This window comes from Ranitomeya variabilis, chromosome 4 (assembly GCF_051348905.1).
Source record: "Ranitomeya variabilis isolate aRanVar5 chromosome 4, aRanVar5.hap1, whole genome shotgun sequence".
Lineage (NCBI taxonomy): Eukaryota > Metazoa > Chordata > Amphibia > Anura > Dendrobatidae > Ranitomeya > Ranitomeya variabilis.
In genome coordinates this window covers 350,087,023-350,093,022 of record NC_135235.1, presented here as the reverse complement: position 1 = coordinate 350,093,022, position 6,000 = coordinate 350,087,023, and positions in this window count along the sequence as shown.

Sequence of the window (6,000 nt, the reverse complement as noted above, 5' to 3'; positions counted from 1 at the left end):
GTGAAATTCCCCAAAGATGATAGCAGCCCCCCACATATATTAACGGTGAGTTCAGAGGAAAAAGACATACACAGGATGAAAGTAGATTTAGCAAAGAGAGGTCCACTTACTAGATAGCAGAAGGATACAAAAGAGGACTTCACTGTCAACTGAAAACCCTTTCAACAAACCATCCTGAAATTACTTTAAGACTCCTGTGTCAACTCATGACACAGGAGTGGCAATTTCAGCCCGCAAGAGCTTCCAGCAACAGAAAATGACAAAACTGTAAACTGGACAAAAATACAAAACAAAAAGGACTAAGAGTCCACTTAGCTGATCAGCAGACTAGAAGCAGGAACATGCAACCCAAAGGCTCTGGTTACAATGATGACCGGCAAGGAAATGACTGGAGAGCAAGGCTAAATAGGAAACTCCCAAACACTGATGGGAGCAGGTGAACTGAGACAGCAAAGCACACACAAGTCACCAGTACCACCAGCAACCACCAGGGGAGCCCAAAAAGCAGATTCACAACATGTATCTGTGTATGCGCAATAAATTTGTATGTATATGTGGTATATGTATGTATGTGCATGTACATACAGTATGTATATGTGTGCGGTATGTTTATACTATATGTGTATATACTGTGTGTATGAACGGTACATGTATGTGTATCTGTATGTACGGTATATGTGTGCATCTGTGTATACACGGTGTATCTCTGTACGGTATGTGTATGTATGTACAGTATACTGTATTTATGTGTATATGTGTGTATGTATGGCATATGTATGTACGGTATGTGTATACAATATGCGTACATAACTGTATGTGTGTATGTACAGTACGTGTATATGTATGTATGGTATGTGTGTAGGTATGTACAGTATATGCCTGTATATATATGTACGGTATATGTATGTACGGTATGTGTGTGAATGTACGGTATATGCATGTGTATGTACGCTATGTGTATGTATGACAGTATATGTATGTGTATCTGTGTGTATGTATGGTATATGTATGTGTTTGCATATACTGTATTTATATGTGTATCTGTATGTATGTATGGTATATGTAGAGCAGATACCAGACATATCGTGGTTATGTAATCTACTAGATGGTGGCCCGATTCAAATGCATCGGGTATTCTAGAATATGTATGTATGTGTGTATATAGCAGCCACATAGTATATACTGTAGCAGACACGCAGTATATAACACAGTACACGCAGTATATGACACAGCCCACGCAGTATATAATACAGGCCACGCAGTATATAACAGTGGCCACGCAGTGTATAACACAGCCCACATAGTATATAACACTGCCCTCGTAGTATATAGCAGCCACGCAGTATATAACAGCCCACGTAATATATAGCACAGCCCACGTAGAATATAACAGCCCACGCAGTATATAACACTGGCCACGTAGTATATAGCAGCGACGCAGTATATAACATAGCCCACGTAGTATATAGCAGTGTGGGCACCATATCCATGTTAAAAAAAATAATTAAAATAAAAAATAGTTATATACTCACCTCCGGCGTCCAGCGAAGCTGTCCCGATGCACGCGCTGCTGCCGCCAGCTTCCGTTCCCAGAGATGCATTGCGAAATTACCCAGATGACTTAGCGGTCTTGCGAGACCGCTAAGTCTTCTGGGTACTTTCACAATGCATCTCTGGGAACGGAAGCTGGCGGCAGCCGCGCGCACTGGCGGATGACGGAAGGTGAGAATAGCAGGTTTTTTGTTTTTTTAATTATTTTTAACATTAGATCTTTTTACTATTTCTGTGTGATGTGCAATATGTTAGTATTTGGGGCCCCATTTTAAACTTTTGCCTAGGGCCCCACTTTGCCTAAAACCGGCCCTGCCAGTCACATAGTATACTGCATATCCCTGTTAAAAAAAAAAAGAATTAAAATAAAAAATAGTTACATACTCACCTACTGGAGCGGCCGGTACACGATGCTTGTTGCACCTCCTGGAGCGGCCGGTACCTGATGCTTGTTGCACCTCCTAGAGCGGCCGGTACACGATGCTTGTTGCACCTCCTGGAGCGGCCGGTACACGATGCTTGTTGCACCTCCTGGAGCGGCCGGTACCCGATGCTTGTTACGCGCTCCGGTCCCAAGAGTGCATTGCGGTCTCACGAGATGATGATGTAGCGGTGTCGTGAGACCGCACGTCATCATCTCGCGAGACCGCAATGCATGCAGCGGTGATCGGGGCGTCGCGCGGAAAGGGAAAGGCCGGTTCCTGATCCGGAGGGGCCACCGGAGGGTGAGTATGTAACTATTTTTTATTTTTTTTATTATTTTTAACATTAGATATTTTTACTATTCGTGCTGCATAAGCAGCATCAATAGTAAAAAGGTGGTCACATAGGGTTAATAGCAGCGTTAACCGAGTGCGTTACACCGCGGTCAACGCTGCCATTAACCCTGTGTGAGCGCTGACCGGAGGGGAGTATGCGGGCGCCGGGCAGTGAGTGCGGGGAGTAAGGAGCGGCCATTTTCTTCTGTACTGTGCGCGTCGCTGATTGGTCGCGGCAGCTATGACAGGCAGCTGCCGAGACCAATCAGCGAACGAATAACGGTGACAGAAAGACGGAAGCGCCCTTAGACAATTGTATAATAGATTACCCCGCTCACCAATTCGGACCGCGAGTGGCCCCACCCACCAAATTGGACCCAGAGTGACCCCACCCACCAAATCAGACCCAGAGTGACCCCACCCACCAAATCGGACCCAGAGTGACCCCGTCCACCAAATCGGACCCTGAGTGGCTCCGCCCACTAAATCGGACATAGAGTGACCCCGCCCACCTAATCGGTCCCTGAGGTGCCCCGCCCACAAAATCGGACCCAGAGTGGCTACGCCCACCAAATCAGACCCAGAGTGACCCCGCCCACCAAATCGGACCCAGAGTGACCCCGCCCACCAAATCGGACCCTGAGGTGCCCCGCCCACCAAATCGGACCCAGAGGTGACCCGCCCACCAAATCGGAACCTGAGGTGCCCCGCCCACCAAATTGGACCCAGAGTGACCCCGCCCACCAAATTGGACCCAGAGTGACCCCGCCTACCAAATTGGACCCAGAGTGACCCCGCCCACCAAATTGGACCCAGAGTGACCCCGCCCACCAAATTTGCCCCAGAGTGACCCCGCCCACCAAATCGGACCCAGAGTGACCCGGCCCACCAAATCGAACCCAGAGTGACCCCACCCACCAAATCGGACCCTGAGTGACCCCATCCACCAAATCGGTCCCTGAGGTGCCCCGCCCACCAAATCGGTCCCTGAGGTGCCCCGCCCACCAAATCGGACCCAGAGTGGCTCCGCCCACCAAATTGGTCCCAGAGTGACCCCGCCCACCAAATCGGACCCAGAGTGACCCGGCCCACCAAATCGAACCCAGAGTGACCCCACCCACCAAATCGGACCCTGAGTGACCCCATCCACCAAATCGGTCCCTGAGGTGCCCCGCCCACCAAATCGGTCCCTGAGGTGCCCCGCCCACCAAATTGGACCCAGAGTGGCTCCGCCCACCAAATTGGTCCCAGAGTGACCCCGCCCACCAAATCGGACCCAGAGTGACCCCGCCCACCAAATCGGGCCCAGAGTGGCGTCAACCCTGAGGGGCTACAACTACCAAACCAGCGCCTGAGGGGCACCCAAGTGTGAAAGTCTTGCTGGGGCAACCCGGGCACCATTCCAAAGCACTATCTGTAGTTCCTTCAGGAAATACCCATCTAGTTATTATTGTTATTAGGCTTTTTTCGCAGTTAATGCGGCCCGAACCGCTGACCGCACAGACTCCAGTGAGGTGTCATTTCGAAGCCAGCGTCCACGAGAGGTGTGCTAAGTTATTTTCATGTCGATCGGATTTGTAGTTTTGGCGCAATTTGCATTTGAAAATTGTTTCCCCCTCATTGGAAAGCATTGTTTCAATGCATTTCAATAGTGAAATTTTCCTATACGTTTATAATGGCCTGGTTTCTGAGGCAATTTCTAAAAATAACTGCAAACTGCCACCTGGCTGATTAGCTCATTGATATGCGCAGTCAGACACAGTTACTATGCCAACGCCTACCAATTCCACCAGGTCACAGTTTTGTCAGATAATATCAGCTCTTAAAGTGACAGCACAGCACAATTCCAAAGCACTATCTGTAGTCATATTATAATTATTGCCCCGCTCACCAATTCGGACCCAGAGTGGCGCCGCCCGCCAAATCAGACCCAGAGTGGTGCCGCCCGCCAAATCGGACCCAGAGTGGTGCCGCCCGCCAAATCGGACCCAGAGTGGCGCCGCCCGCCAAATCGGACCCAGAGTGGCGCCGCCCGCCAAATCGGACCCACAGTGGCGCCGCCCACCAAATCGGACCCACAGTGGTGTCGCCCACCAAATCGGACCCAGAGTGACCCCGCCCACCGAATCGGACCCAGAGTGACCCCGCCCACCAAATCGGACCCAGAGTGGCGCCGCCCGCCGAATCAGACCCAGAGTGACCCCGCCCACCGAATCGGACCCAGAGTCACCGCGCCCACCGAATCGGACCCAAAGTGACCCAGCCCACTGAATCGGACCTAGATTTACCCCGCCCACAAAATCAGACCCAGATTGACCCAACCCACCAAATCAGACCCAGAGTGACTCCTCCTACCAAATCTGACCACCTGAGGAGCACCCAAGTGTGAAAGTCTTGCAGGGGCAGCCCGGGCACCATTCCAAAGCACTATCTGTAGTTCCTTCAGAAAATACCCATCTAGTTATTATTATTATTCAGTCTGCACGTAATGCGGCCCGAACCGCTTCACTCACCGAGGTGTCATTTCGAAGCCATCGTCCCCAAGAGGTGTGCTAAGTATTTTTCTTGTCGATCGGATTTGTAGTTTTGGCGCAATTTGCGTTTGAAAATTTTTTTTCCCCTCATTGTAATGCATTTCAATAGAGAAATTTTCCCATAGGTTATAATGGCCGGGTTTCTGAGGCAATTTGAAATGTACCTGCCACCTGGCTGATTAGCTCATTGATATGCGCAGTCAGGCCCAGTTTCTATGCCAACGCCTGCGAACTGTACATGACCACACCAGCACAGTTTTGCCAGATATCATCTCTTAAAGTGATAGCACAGCACAATTCCAAAGCACTATCTGTAGTCTTATTATAATTATTGCCCCGCTCACCAAATCGGACCCAGCCCACCGAATCGCACCCAGAGTGCCCCCGCCTGCCAAATCGGACCCAGAGTGCCCCCGCCTGCCAAATCGGACCCAGAGTGCCCCCGCCTGCCAAATCAGACCCAGAGTGCCCCCGCCCGCCAAATCGGACCCAGAGTGCCCCCGCCCACCAAATCGGACCCAGAGTGGTGCAGCCCGCCAAATCGGACCCAAAGTGGTGCCGCCCACCAAATCGGACGCAGAGTGGCGCCGCCCGCCAAATCGGACCCACAGTGGGCACACCCGCCAAATCGGACCGACAGTGGCGCCGCCCACCAAATCGGACCCAGAGTGGCGCCGCCCGCCAAATCGGACCCAGAGTGGCATCGCCCGCCAAATCGGACCCGGAGTGGCGCCATCCGCCAAATTGGACCCGGAGTGGCGCTGCCCGCCAAATCGGACCCAGAGTGGCCCCACCCGCCAAATCGGACCCAGAGTGGCTACAACTACCAAACCAGCGCCTGGGGGGCACCCCGGTGTGAAAGTCTTGCTGGGGCAACCCGGGCACCATTCCAAAGCACTATCTGTAGTTCCTTCAGGAAATACCCATCTAGTTAATTATGTTTTTTATATTTTGAGAGCTGATATCTTCTTTGGGCGAAGTTTTCCTTTATTAAACATGGCGCCTCGGGCTTCGGGGTGGCTCCGCGCAGCTGCGAGCTGTGGCATTGTTGGCCTTTTGGCTCTGACGTCACGGGCATGCGCGGTGTGTGCGGGGGGACGCCGAGAGCCGAGGCGTGCAGGCTAAGTAATGTGTTTGCAATTTTCATATGATCATAG